This window comes from Schistocerca americana, chromosome 6 (genome assembly GCF_021461395.2).
Source record: "Schistocerca americana isolate TAMUIC-IGC-003095 chromosome 6, iqSchAmer2.1, whole genome shotgun sequence".
In the NCBI taxonomy this organism is placed as follows: Eukaryota; Metazoa; Arthropoda; class Insecta; order Orthoptera; family Acrididae; genus Schistocerca; species Schistocerca americana.
The window spans coordinates 521,567,376-521,581,989 of NC_060124.1; the positions used below are offsets into that span (position 1 = coordinate 521,567,376).

The following is a 14,614-nucleotide window of genomic DNA, read 5'->3' on the forward strand; positions in this document are numbered from 1 at the left end:
GTAATTTATTACGCAATATGACATGGAAGATGTCCAAGTATATCATGTGTTGATCAAACATGGCTGCTCAAAGATATCCTCCTCCCCCCCCCCGCCCCTATGACGTAATAGCGGATGCAACCTGCAGTGAAACAATGGAAAATTTAAAACAATCCAAGTAAGAGAGATTTTTTTTGACAGTTCCGTATCGCTTGATCAAATTATTTAAACATTTCGGAAAGATTTTCTGCCTCAAGAAAGGTGCGTAGCAGTATTACATTACAAAAAACTGAAAGTTACACATGCATCGCTGGCGCTGTGCTAAGTGGTGTGATAGATTGTCTGACATTTTTGAAAGATTATAACATATCGCAACTTTTACGTTGTTCAGCCATATACACTCCTGGAAATTGAAATAAGAACACCGTGAATTCATTGTCCCAGGAAGGGGAAACTTTATTGACACATTCCTGGGGTGAGATACATCACATGATCACACTGACAGAACCACAGGCACATAGACACAGGCAACAGAGCATGCACAATGTCGGCACTAGTACAGTGTATATCCACCTTTCGCAGCAATGCAGGCTGCTATTCTCCTATGGAGACGATCGTAGAGATGCTGGATGTAGTCCTGTGGAACGGCTTGCCATGCCATTTCCACCTGGCGCCTCAGTTGGACCAGCGTTCGTGCTGGACGTGCAGACCGCGTGAGACGACGCTTCATCCAGTCCCAAACATGCTCAATGGGGGACAGATCCGGAGATCTTGCTGGCCAGGGTAGTTGACTTACACCTTCTAGAGCACGTTGGGTGGCACGGGATACATGCGGACGTGCATTGTCCTGTTGGAACAGCAAGTTCCCTTGCCGGTCTAGGAATGGTTGAAAGATGGGTTCGATGACGGTTTGGATGTACCGTGCACTATTCAGTGTCCCCTCGACGATCACCAGTGGTGTACGGCCAGTGTAGGAGATCGCTCCCCACACCATGATGCCGGGTGTTGGCCCTGTGTGCCTCGGTCGTATGCAGTCCTGATTGTGGCGCTCACCTGCACGGCGCCAAACACGCATACGACCATCATTGGCACCAAGGCAGAAGCGACTCTCATCGCTGAAGACGACACGTCTCCATTCGTCCCTCCATTCACGCCTGTCGCGACACCACTGGAGGCGGGCTGCACGATGTTTGGGCGTGAGCGGAAGACGGCCTAACGGTGTGCGGGACCGTAGCCCAGCTTCATGGAGACGGTTGCGAATGGTCCTCGCCGATACCCCAGGAGCAACAGTGTCCCTAATTTGCTGGGAAGTGGCGGTGCGGTCCCCTACGGCACTGCGTAGGATCCTACGGTCTTGGCGTGCATCCGTGCGTCGCTGCGGTCCGGTCCCAGGTCGACGGGCACGTGCACCTTCCGCCGACCACTGGCGACAACATCGATGTACTGTGGAGACCTCACGCCCCACGTGTTGAGCAATTCGGCGGTACGTCCACCCGGCCTCCCGCATGCCCACTATACGCCCTCGCTCAAAGTCCGTCAACTGCACATATGGTTCACGTCCACGCTGTCGCGGCATGCTACCAGTGTTAAAGACTGCGATGGAGCTCCGTATGCCACAGCAAACTGGCTGACACTGACGGCGGCGGTGCACAAATGCTGCGCAGCTAGCGCCATTCGACGGCCAACACCGCGGTTCCTGGTGTGTCCGCTGTGCCGTGCGTGTGATCATTGCTTGTACAGCCCTCTCGCAGTGTCCGGAGCAAGTATGGTGGGTCTGACACACCGGTGTCAATGTGTTCTTTTTTCCATTTCCAGGAGTGTATATATATGGGCGTCTGCAGGTCGCCGAAGTTCTTGAAATAAAGTTCTTTATGCAGTCGTGCTGTAACATAAGGAGTAGCAAGGACCTATTTGCAATGCCTAGTCTATTTAGTTAAACAGTGGGGAGCGTTTTTAACGGATCATTTTGCATGTGTGTATCGGTTATTCAGTTACAAACAGGCTGCGGGTTGGAGGTTCCGTCGCACAATACATTGCTGCCCATACGAGGCAGTGCATGCTGCAATCATCCACAATGTCACAGTCAGTATCGGGCACTGCCAAGTGTGTGTGGCACCCACGCCGTGACAATGTTAGGCGCGAAATACCTAACGTAGTGTACCTCGTGCCCCGTATCAGGCCCGCATTTTGTTGCCTCTATCATCCTGCAGGCCATGGATAGCAATTTCCCATGAACTGGTAGCAGAATGCAGGGCTGCTTTAAGATACTCGGTATTTAACATACCTCCTCCCTCATGGTCAGTGCGCACGCGTGGGAAAGCTCCTATCTTTGTCGCATATGACGCACTGTGTGATCTATATTGGGGATGAACTACCTGATCTATAGTATCTGGACAACTGCAGGTGGATATTAAAGCATATGTTGTGTCTACTGGGCTCGTCATATTCTTTTCTAAAGAACCTGAATCCTATCAGGTACAGATCCCATACCATGCAGCAGCGCTCTAGAAGAGAAGCTACGGGCGCACTGTGGGCAATCTCTGACAAATTAAAACTGCACTTGCTCTTGAAAGGCGAAGGTCCCAAGTTCGAGTCTCGGTCCTGCACACATTTTTAATCTGACAGCTAGTCTCGCATCAGCGCACATTCCACTGCACAGTGAAAATTTCATTCTGGAACATCCCCCAGGCTAAGGATAAGCGCATTGTATTTAATGGGTATGTTTGTGATATAACATTTGCTTTCTAAATAGAGTAAATACAAGAAGTGTTTCAACCAGTAGGAACACCCTACATTAATGTGTATTAGTATGTGTCAATACAGTGTTGATCAGATACTTTATGTACAATGTAGATCATACAGCGCACTACATGCAACTAAGACGGAAGCAAGTTCGCAAGTTCGCGCAATACTAGTGCCCGAGTGGCGGATGTACACACTGCCTCTAGCAAAAAACCGGTATCATAGTCGTCCATATAGAATATTCCACATGGGAAAATGAGTAAAGCATGTATTAAACATCCGGATCATTCCGAGCTCTTACAGTTTGACCAAGAAGCTGGCAAGTGGCATGAAACACGGATGAACGTAATTTAAAAAAGAGAAGCCTTACACTTTTTAATCGGAACTGTTCGTAAAAGTTATTAGGGTTGTGTGCTCATACTAGGAATTTATTTCCTCCCTTAATACAGTAACAAAGGCCAAGACTTGCCGATAATTTTTTCACAATGCACACCACCAGGTTAAAGACACGTTACAAGTTCACCGACGAACAGGATCCGCACAACGTATAGCTCACAACCCATTTAAAAAAACTTAGGGGAGATTCTACATCTACATCTACTCCTGACGGTGTGTGGCGGAGTGTACCTTGAGTACCTCTATCGGTTCTCCCTTCTATTCCAGTCTCGTATTGTTCGTGGAAAGAAAGATTTTCGGTATGCCTTTGTGTGGGCTCTAATGTCTCTGATTTTATCCTCATGGTCTCTTTGCGAGATATACGTAGGAGGGAACAATATACTGCTTGACTCCTCGGTGAAGGTATGTTCTCAGAACTTCAACAAAAGCCCGTACCGAGCTAGTGAGCGTCTCTCATGCAGAGTCTTCCACTGGAGTTTATCTATCATCTCCGAAACGCTTTTGCGATTACTAAATGATCCTGTAATGTAGCGCGCTGCTCTCCGTTGGGTCTTCTCTATCTCTTCTATCAACCCCATCTGGTATGGATCCCTCACTGCTGAGCAGTATTCAAGCAGTGGGCGAACAAGCGTACTGTAACCTACTTCCTTTGTTTCCGGATAGCATTTCCTTAGGATTCTCCCAATGAATCTCAGTCTGGCATCTGCTTTACCGAAGATTCATTTTATGTGGTCATTCCGTTTTAAATCACTCATAATGCCTACTCCCTGATAATGTATGGAATTAACTGCTTCCAGTTGCTCACCTGCTATATTGTAGCTAAATGATAAAGGATCTTCTCTTCATTGAGAATGACATGCTGCGTTCTGTTATCTAGGAACTCTTCAATCCAATCACACAACTGGTCTGATAGTCCATATGCTCTTACTTTGTTCATTAAACGACTGTGCGGAACTGTATCATACGCCTTACGGAAGTCAAGAAACACGGCATCTACCTGGGAACCCGTGTCTATGGTCTCGCGGACGAATAGCACGAGCTGGGTTTCATTTTTCGAAACCCTTGCTGATTCCTACAGAGTAGATTTCTAGTCTCCAGAAAAGTCATTATACTCGAACATAACACGTGTTCCAAAATTCTACAATTAATCGACGTTGCCTGCCAGTAGTCGCTATAGCCGGTGGCAATACACGACTCAGCGAAATAACTGACAGGTACCTTTCTAACGTGCTCAACAAAGGTGTGTGGGTGACCCTGAGGGGCACTGGCAAATTGGGGATTCTTATAGGGGACCCTTTGCCGTTTTCTTCACGTACCTGCCAATGTTACTCCACTCCATGAAAATGCCACAGGAGGGCACGAAACATCAGAGCTGAAAAAGCACAAACACTTTTTGTTGCTTCGGATCACGTTCAGATTTGGTCGAATGGTTCCACCTTGCATACGAAAGCTCAAATCACGGTATGACTGTATTCCAGATGGGTCAGATCACAGCCCCGCTATGTCTTTAGATGATTCGATTATCCGAGGGTGTCAGCAGTGTCCAACATTTTCAAGAACGTCGTCCCGCTGCTCGACGCACTGCGAACTTTTGTTTTCGACCGCGAAATGCCTGGGAATCAACGTGAAGCTGTGTTTCCCGTAAGGCACATTATGCAGCCTCCTGAGGGCTTTTCGTGTCGATTTTGAGGGACGCTGTGTCTGAAATATTTTCCTCGGCCACCCGCAAGAAAAACCGTGACCTCCAACACAGAGGCGTCAAAAGAAGGTGTCAAATGTGAATAAGGAAATGGATTGTGACGACCACTCCATCATGAGCCACGTCGATATTGCGTTGGGCGGAACTGTGGTGAATTTTGGTGCCAACGTGATGTCATTAACATCTAACAACTCACATGAAATTATGAGCTATGACCAGTTTTTCGCATGTGTTAATGTTTGAATGGTCGCCGAGCCAGAGGATAACGTTGGAACGGGTGAAGATGTAGATACATTTGGACCATATTTTGAACATACTCGACGCGTTACTAGACAGTCACGGGATTTCAAAAGTGATATTTTTGTGCGTTGTGTATGCAATGAAAGGACCATTCCAACATTGTTTCGATGTGAATGCAATTGTGTAGAACTGCTGGACGTTCTCCACCTGAAATTTTGGAACACGTATTATGTTCGAGTATAATGACTTTTCTGGAGACTAGAAGTGTACTCTGTAGGAATCAGCATGGGTTTCGAAAAAGACGATCGTGTGAAACCCAGCTCGCGCTATTCGTCCACGAGACTCAGAGGGCCATAGACACCGGTTCCCAGGTAGATGCCGTGTTTCTTGACTTCCGCAAGGCGTTAGATACAGTTCCCCACAGTCGTTTAATGAACAAAGTAAGAGTATATGGACTATCAGACCAATTGTGTGATTGGATTGAAGAGTACCTAGATAACAGAACGCAGCATGTCATTCTCACTGGAGAGAAGTCTTCCGAAGTAGGAGTGATTTCAGGTGTGGCGCAGGAGAGTGTCGTACGACCGTTGTTATTCACAATATACACAAATGACCTTGTGGATGACATCGGAAGTTCACTGAGGCTTTTTGCGGATGATGCTGTGGTATATCGAGAGGTTGTAACAATGGAAAATTGTACTGAAATGCAGGAGGATCTGCAGCGAATTGACGCATGGTGCAGGGAATGTCAATTGAATCTCAATGTAGACAAGTGTAATGTACTGCGAATACATAGAAAGAAAGATCCCTTATCATTTAGCTACAATATAGCAGGTGAGCAACTGGAAGTAGTTTTTCCATAAATTATCTGGGAGTACGCATTAGGAGTGATTTAAAATGGAATGATCATATAAAGTTGATCGTCGGTAAAGCAGATGCCAGACTGAGATTCACTGGAAGAATCCTAAGGAAATGCTATCCGGGAACAAAGGAAGTAGGTTACAGTACACTTGTTCGCCCACTGCTTGAATACTGCTCAGCAGTGAAGGATCCGTACCAGATAGGCTTGATAGAAGAGAGAGAGAAGATCCAACGGAGAGCGGCGCGTTTCGCTACAGGATCATTTGGTAATCGGAAAGCGTTTCGGAGATGATAGTTAAACTCCAGTGGAAGACTCTGCAGGAGAGACGCTCACTAGCTCGGTACGGGATTTTTGTTGAAGTTTCGAGAACATACCTTCACCGAGGAGTCAAGCTGTATATTGCTCCCTCCTACGTATATCTCGCGAAGAGACCATGAGGATAAAATCAGAGAGATTAGAGCCCACACAGAGGCATACCGACAATCCTTCTTTCCACGAACAACACGAGACTGGAAGAGAAGGGAGAACCGATAGAGGTACTCAAGGCACCCTCAGCCACACACCGTCAGGTGGCGTGCGGGGTATGGATGTAGATGTTGATAGATGTAGATGTAGAAAGCATAGATTAGTGCACTGGTAGCGTTCTAGATCGGTTAGTCCAAGAACCATAGCACAACTAAGAACCATAGCTCAAGAAAAGCTGACATAGATTCCGCCTACACTGTAACATTCTCTGGCGCCGTGCATGGTATGTGTAGAACAGAAACAGAAATGGATGTCTGGACTTGTAACGGATAATACTAGCTACTTTTCCTTTCAGACAGGGCTCAGTTTCGTAACTGGAAACTCGTGTGAAAGCAAATGCGTCATACAGTCATCACTAGGATCGAACTTTGCAGATGATGTGATTTTTTTTATAATCAGTGAAAAAATTTCGGTCCGAGTAACAAGCGTCGAGGCACTGTTGCTGCGGATGCAACACAACTTCGAATCGAGGACAATAGAGAAAGGAATAGAGTGTTCTCTTCAATAGGAATTCTTAACATTTGTCCAAATCCAGTTGTAGAAAACATCATGAAATCTATATCTGGAAGGATGATGGGTATTTGTGGCACGATCTTACACAATGCGAATGTAGCGTCTTAATGACTGCAGCATCTCGACTGGTAACATGGTAAGGACGCTCCATCGTGTGTGTGTGTGTGTGTGTGTGTGTGTGTGTGTGTGTGTGTGTATGTATGTGTGTACAACTGTAGCCACGATTTTGTTGAGTTCCTCCTTTAAGGAAAATGACCAGGCATCAAAGATGATAAACAACGTTCCCTGGGTTTCATACTTCGTTTCCGTGTTATCTGAAAGCATCTTAACGAAATTCTGGTGACCGCAGCTGTCTCTACTTAATAGAGGGACAAAAAGGGAATCCTCCACGTGAGATCGTCCACAGAACCATCACCCGACAGACAACTCGTTGTGTGACGAAAATAATTAGGGTCATCCGACGGGCATACTGTTATTAAAAAGTAATTAACATTATTAGACAAACACAGGAAATAAACTGCGATTAAAAGCGTCGCTTTAGCCAGTGCGTCGGCTTCATTATGTTTGAACAGTTCATTTTTAAAATTTTTGTTTACTGCTAATATTAAAAAAAAAAGGCTGTGAAATATCATAATATGTCAACAGCCCAATACATCATAGCGTTTTACTAAACCAGTAACGAATGAGACTTCAACGTAATTAATGTTCTGTACGTAAATCGGATTCAATTAAATGTATCTTTGTCCTTGTATTTTTGTTGTGACGATAATATTATTTGCCAGTTATGCACACAGAAGGAACAAAAAATCGTGCCTTCATCAACTTAAAAACTCTTAACAAATCAGCACAAATCTGACATAAATGGTGCAATGCATATAGTCGTGAAGGGGATTACTTATCTTAAAGAATATAAACTTCTGAGGTAACACAACATTTGGAAATTAAGAATTGACTGCATGAAAGTGAAGCGAGTGAACAATATTTAGTGTCAACCAATTCTAAGATGATCGCAATAGATCTACTCGCAAAAAGGGATTCGACGTAAACAACGTACTGTAATTTAAGAAGAATACTACTACTACACTGGAAGAAATAATACCTTTCGTTACTCATTATAAGAATTACGAGTAACTTCAGCACGAAGCCACAAAAATCTATGATCATTTGCCCAATTTAATAAAATATACAACAGATAGGGAAGCAAGTTTTAAACGCAACGTGAAATCACTACTTCTAGAACTCTCCTTCCACTTCATAGTCATTTCTTTGACTAAACGATGCTATGGCATCTGTTGTAACAGAAATATCTGTTTACTTTGTAGTGAAATTTATGTAATACTTTTAACCTGCTTACTGTAGTTAAGCTTTCATCTCCCTCTACAAATTTTCCCTCCACCGCTTACCTCTACTGCCGAATAGCACAATCCTTGATAACTTAAAGTGATGCTATTAATCAGTCCCTTCTTTTAGTGAAGTTACGTGATAAGTTTCATTTTTCTCGATAACACGACACAATACCTCTTATTAATCAATCGATCTACGTATCTAATGTTCAGCATTCTTTCGCAGCCCCACATTTCCAATGCCTCTATTCTCTTCTTGTGTAAACTGTTTATCGACCACGTTTTTCTTCCGTACAGCGTTACGACCCACAGAAGTATCTTCAAATAGTATTTCCCCAAAATTTTATTCAGTGTTAACGAACTTCTCTTATAAAGACCGCCTTTCCAGTTATTTGCAGTCCGTCTTCTATATCTTTTCTGATTCGGGCATTGTCAGTTTTTTCCTGACCAAATGTGAAACCCTTGTACTGCTTTTCATGTCTCATTCCTTAATCTAATTCCCGTAGCAATGCCTGATTTAATTACCCAGCGTTTCTATGAATTAATACTGATACTCAGTTGAAGTAGTGTGAACGTAGAAAGATTCTTGTAAACAGAACGTTATCAGAAAAAAAAAATAAAAAGAAAGAAGGTTCAAATGGCTCTGAGCACTATGGGACTTAACATCTGAGGTCGTCAATTCCCTAGACCTAGAACTACTTAAACCTAACTAACCTAAGGACATCACACAAATCCATGCTCGAGGCAGGATTCGAACCTACGACCGTAATCGCAGCGCGGTTACGGACTGAAGGACCTAGACCGCTCTGTCACAGCGATCGGCAGGAAAGGTACCTATTAGCAATGCAGTCTATGCAGTGAATGATTACTTACATTAAAAAGAAAATGAGTTTGGTAAAAAATATATCACAAATTAATTATAACAGCAATATAAAAACATCTGTTACTTGAACAGAGATTTATTACTACTTCCTTACATCAATTAAACTCAAAGACTGTGAGAAAAAATAAGATTAACACAACATTCGGTAATTTGAAGCCTCTGACATTTTCAAAGAACTTGGCAAAAAGCAGTAAACTTACAAAACCGCGCCTATAGAAACATCCTTAACCCTCCAAAATTGTTATGGACAGGCCGTCTCTTTAAGAACTAACATATAATGTTTGTATGCAAAGCTAAATGAATAGACCGAAATTACGGCCGTAGGTACACCTCTTATAGTGAGGAAATCGCCAAAAAGAAACACCTCGCTCTAACGCTTTCTGACTGGAGTAATAAGTTGGTTATGATTTTGATCTGATTGCTAATGCCTCCGTGGGCACATTAAACGCTTACAACTTAAAGTAAGTGGACGAACCAAAACAATGGTTAAATTCAGTACTCCCATTTATTCAGATTCACATTTACGAGATCAACATAGAAAATGGGTAAACAAAAACTCTGACACTTGCATCTATCCAAATTTGCACGAAGATTAAATGGAAAGCAGCTTCACTCTGTCACTTAGATTACTTCTTCCTCTCCTAATAACTGACTCTCTCTCAATGTTCCAACATTTTATCCCTGTAATTCTCGATCTGAACAGTGACATATAGTTGTTGACTTAAACCCAGAAGCCCACACATTCATCACCAGGGCAAAAGGAGATGAAGCAGCACTCCCTCTTCAGGCCACAAGTGGCGCATTGGGACCATCCGAACGCCGTGTCATCCTCAGCTGAGGATGCGGATAGGACGGGCGCGTGGTCAGCACACCGCACTCACGGTCGCTATGGTGGTTTTCTTCGACTGGAGCCGCTACTATTCGCTCGAGTAGATGCTCAGTTGGCATTACGAGGCTGAGTGCACCCAGAAAAATGGCAACAGAGCATGGCGCCCTGGAGGGTCACCCATCCAAGTGCCTGCCACGCCCGACAACGCTTAACTTCGGTGATCTGACGGGAACCGGTGTATCCGCTGCGGCAAGGCCGTTGCCAAAAGGAGATGAGACAGGCGATTTTTCTTTGTCCCAAAAGTGTGAAATTAAACTTTATACTCTGTCAGTGCTGCGAATTATTCTCACCGTAAGTATGACTGGACTGCGCTGATCTGTGCACTGCAGCCGTGCCGGACCCTTCGTGAAGACGTGGTTGTCCGCACCTTTACGAGACTCTAAGATGTGGTAGTCTCTCCTACGTCGCTATGCCAAGTCAGTCGTCAGACCCTCGCATCCGGACACTGCCGCGTCCTGCCGCCAAATGCTTCTCTTGTGGCGCTGACTTAAATCCTGCCTATTTTTTGCTGCCAACAGACACCAGGAGCAAATTGTACAATTGCGAACCACGGAGGCCTAGTCACGAGGATTCCCTCCAAATGAGAAGCCCGCCATAAAGAGCGTGTCATTTCCAGCCCCCAAAGACAACGTGAAACTTTCACCTTCTATCAAACAGCACATCTTTAGGCCTACCACACGTTCTTCCGTCAGTGTCCATAGCCTCGCAGCTGGCTCGAGAAAATGAGAGAGGACAGCTAAGAGGCTAGTGTTTGTTTCTTATGACCTGCGCTTTCTATAAACAGCAGATCATAAGACGTCAGAAAACATGTAAAGGCACCACCGACTCCCCACAATGCGCTGTACTGCCCTTGGCTGGACTCCAAGCAGTCATGTGAAAAGACAATGCTTGCTGAACAGTTTTGATTCTGGGCCGACCTCACTTCCACGAATCTTAAGCCAAACAGGCTGCAGTGCCCTCCACTGGTCACTGACCTGCTTGGGTGTACCGTTACCTGCAGGTCTTTCTCATGCTCTGTTCATTCACATGAATAGAATCATTCATAATCCAATAAAAACAGTCAGCAGGTTAATTAAGATAGACATAGATATTACGCAGGGCACCCTACTCCCAGTCGCCGTTCTAATAACATTTGTATTCGAATATTGTCTGTTGTCAGCCTCATAATGATAAGTACACTGAAGAAACAGGTTTAGGCATGCTTATTCAAATACAGAGATATGTTACCAGGCAGAATACGGCGCTGCCGTCGGCGACGCCTATACAAGACAACAGGTGTTTGGTGCAGTTGTTAGGTCGGTTACTGCTACTAAAATGGTAGGTTATTAAGATTTAAGTCAATTTGAACAAGGTGTTGTAGTCGGTGTGCGAGCGATGGGACGCAGAATATAAGCGGTACAGATGAAGTGGGGAGTTTCCGGTACGACCATTTCACGAGTGTACCGTGAATATCGGGAATTAGGTAAAAACATCAAATCTCCCTCATCGCTGCGGCCGGAGAAAGATCCTGTATGAACGGGACCAACGACGACTAAAGAGAATCGTTCAACGTGACAGAAGTGCAGCCCTTCCGCAAATTGCTGCAGATTTTAACGCTGGGCCATCAAGAAGTTTTACCGTGCTAACCATTCAACGAAACATCATCGGCATGGGTTTTCGGAGCCAAAGGCCCAATCGTTTAGACTTTGATGACTGCACCACACAAAGCTTTATTCCTCACCTGGGCCCGTCAACACCGACATTAGACATGTTACCTGGCGGATGAGTCCAGTTTCAAATTGTATCGGCCGGATGGACGTGTACGGGTATGGAGATAACCTCATGAATCCATGGGCCATGCATGTCAGAGGGGACTGTTAAAGACGGCGGAGGCTCTATAATGGTGATGGGCGTGTGCAGTTGGAGTTATGTGACAGGTGACACATACGTAAGTATCCTGTCTGATCACCTGCATCCTTTCATGTCCATTGTGCATACCGATGGACTTGGGAAATTCCAGCAAGACAGTGCGCTACCCCACACGTCCATAATTGTTGCAGAGTGGCTCCAGGAACACTCTTCTGAGTTTAAACAGATTCGCTGACCAGCAAACTCCCCAGACATGAACATTATTGAGGACATCTGGAATGCCTTGCAACGTGCTGTTCAGAAGAGATCTCCACTCCTTCATACTCTTACAGATTTATGGATGGTCCAGCAGGATTCATGGTGTCAATTCCCTGCACCACTACTTCAGTCGAGTCCATGGCCACGTCGTGTTGCGGCACTTCTGCGTTCTGACGGGAGCCCTACACGATATTAGGCAGGTGTACCAGTTTCTTTGGCTCTTCAGTGTATTTCAGTTATGCCACATTGCAACCTTGCTGATATGTGATACTGGAATGACCTGTTTCATTTTTACTACATAGTCATGTTCACGTTATAATATTGTCTTTGTTGGCTGTGTTTACACTGGTGACTTGCCGGCCGGTGTGGCCGAGCGGTTCTAGTCTCTTCAGTCTGGAACCGCGCGACCGCTACGGTCGCAGGTTAGAATCCTGCCTCGGGCATGGATGTATTTGATGTCCTTAGGTTAGTTAGGTTTCAGTAGTTCTAAGTTATAGGGGACTGATGACCTCACATGTTAAGTCGCATAGTGCTCAGAGCCATTTGAACCATTTTCTGGTGACTTCAATACGCTATTTACAAACACTCAGTGTATGAGAAGGCATAATAAGTTGTTCAAATGGCTCAGAGCACTATGGGACTTAACATCTGTGGTCATCAGTCTCCTAGAACGTAGAACTACTTAAACCTAACTAACCTAAGGACATCACACACATCCATGCCCGAGGCAGGATTAGAACCTGCGACCGTAGCGGTCACGCGGTTCCAGACTGTAGCGCCTAGAACCGCACGGCCACACTGGCCGGCTAATAAGTTGTTAATCAGACTCTTCTGCTACTTATTTCTGACAATTAAGTAGTTTAGAACCAGCAGTAACTTTAAAACGTATTGATTGGTTCTTTGTGTCTGTGCCTGACTATCATTTTATATGGGCAGCTAGGCGGCATGTCACACACTTTAGTATTCGATGTGGTATTAGTTTAGCAAAATCAGATTATTGATAAAGGATGTGGATACCGTATATGCGTGCTTAGTTAGGAATAACTGGTTTATGAAGGTCTGGTCTAATCAGAAGGAAAATATTTTTCATCACATTATTAGGAAAATTACATCGTTCGTTCAAATAGTTGAAATACCGCACAACGTTGAATACTGCATATTTTCGAGAAAGGTTCTTGTAAACGAGAATTGTTTGTTATTGAAAGAATTATTTTGGTAAATTCGTTACCTAAAAACAGTGGTTTAACTATCACTAATCAAGCGACGTTTGCTTTTATTTTGCATATAACCTGCAAAACTTTCTTGTGCTGTTATTTAGATTTTTTTGTATAGAAGGGAGATGAGCGTACTGATCATTGTCGTATAGGGATAAAGAAACACTTGCATCGGCCGTTCTCTTCTACGGGCCAACTTCAAACTACGAAATCCCTTCACTGAACATACATTTTGTTAGCCAGAGTCAAGAGTAAATATTTTCTAACCTAAAGGGAAAAAGAGGAGAATCGAAGCATTTTAGATATGTTGTTACAGAAGAATTCTCTTACTTATCTGGAGGCATAAAGAATCTACGTGTGCATAGACAATCCGCAAGCCGTTGCATGTTGCTCGGCGGATGACAGCTTATACGACTACTGATCATTTCCTATCCTGTTACTCTCGCAACTAGAGCGAGGCCGAAACGACTATTTACGATGTATATACCTCCGTACAAGCCCTAATTTCTCTTACCTTGGGGGACTGATGACCTTAGCTGTTTAGTCCCCCTTAAACACCCCAACAACCACCACTTCTCTTACCTCCGTGGTCCTCACGCGAAATGTACGTCGGTGCCAGTGGAATCGTTCTGCAGTCAGCCTCAAATGCCGGTTCTCCGTCTTCTCCTCAGAGAATCTCATTTGAATTCCTGAAGCATCTCTGTCATACTTGCGTGCTGACCGCACCTATAGATAAAATTTTTGGCAGCCGGCCTTTGAACTGCTTCGATGAATTTGTTTAATCCGACCTGGTGCGGATGCCACTCACTCGAGCAGTAATCAATAAAGGGACTTACTAGTGTTCTACATTCCGTCTCCTTTACAATCAGTTTCACTTTCCAAGAATCCTCCCAATTAACCGAAGTCGATCATTCGTCTTCCCTACTGCCGTCCTTATGCGCCCCTTTGATTCGAAATCACTTTATAACCATACGCCTAGATATTTAATCGACGTGAAAGTGTCAAGCAGCACACTAGAATCGTTGTATTCGAACGTTATAGAATCACACTACTGGCCATTAAAATTGCTACACCAAGAAGAAACGAAGATGATAAACGAGTATTCATTGGACAAATATATTATACTAGAAGTGACATGTGATTACATTTTCACGCAATTTGGGTAAATACATCCTGATAAATCAGTACCCAGAACAACCACCTCTGGCCGTAATAACGGCATC

At 44.4% G+C, this 14,614-nt stretch overlaps 1 long non-coding RNA gene and 1 pseudogene across 1 annotated transcript in view; both read right to left on the bottom strand.

Moving 5' to 3' along the window:
• LOC124619873 overlaps window positions 1–14,614 on the bottom strand; it is a 1,840,881-nt gene that overhangs the window by 70,141 nt on the left and 1,756,126 nt on the right. The gene's annotated exons all lie outside the window — the stretch shown is intronic.
• LOC124620449 lies at window positions 10,157–10,274 on the bottom strand (annotated as a pseudogene).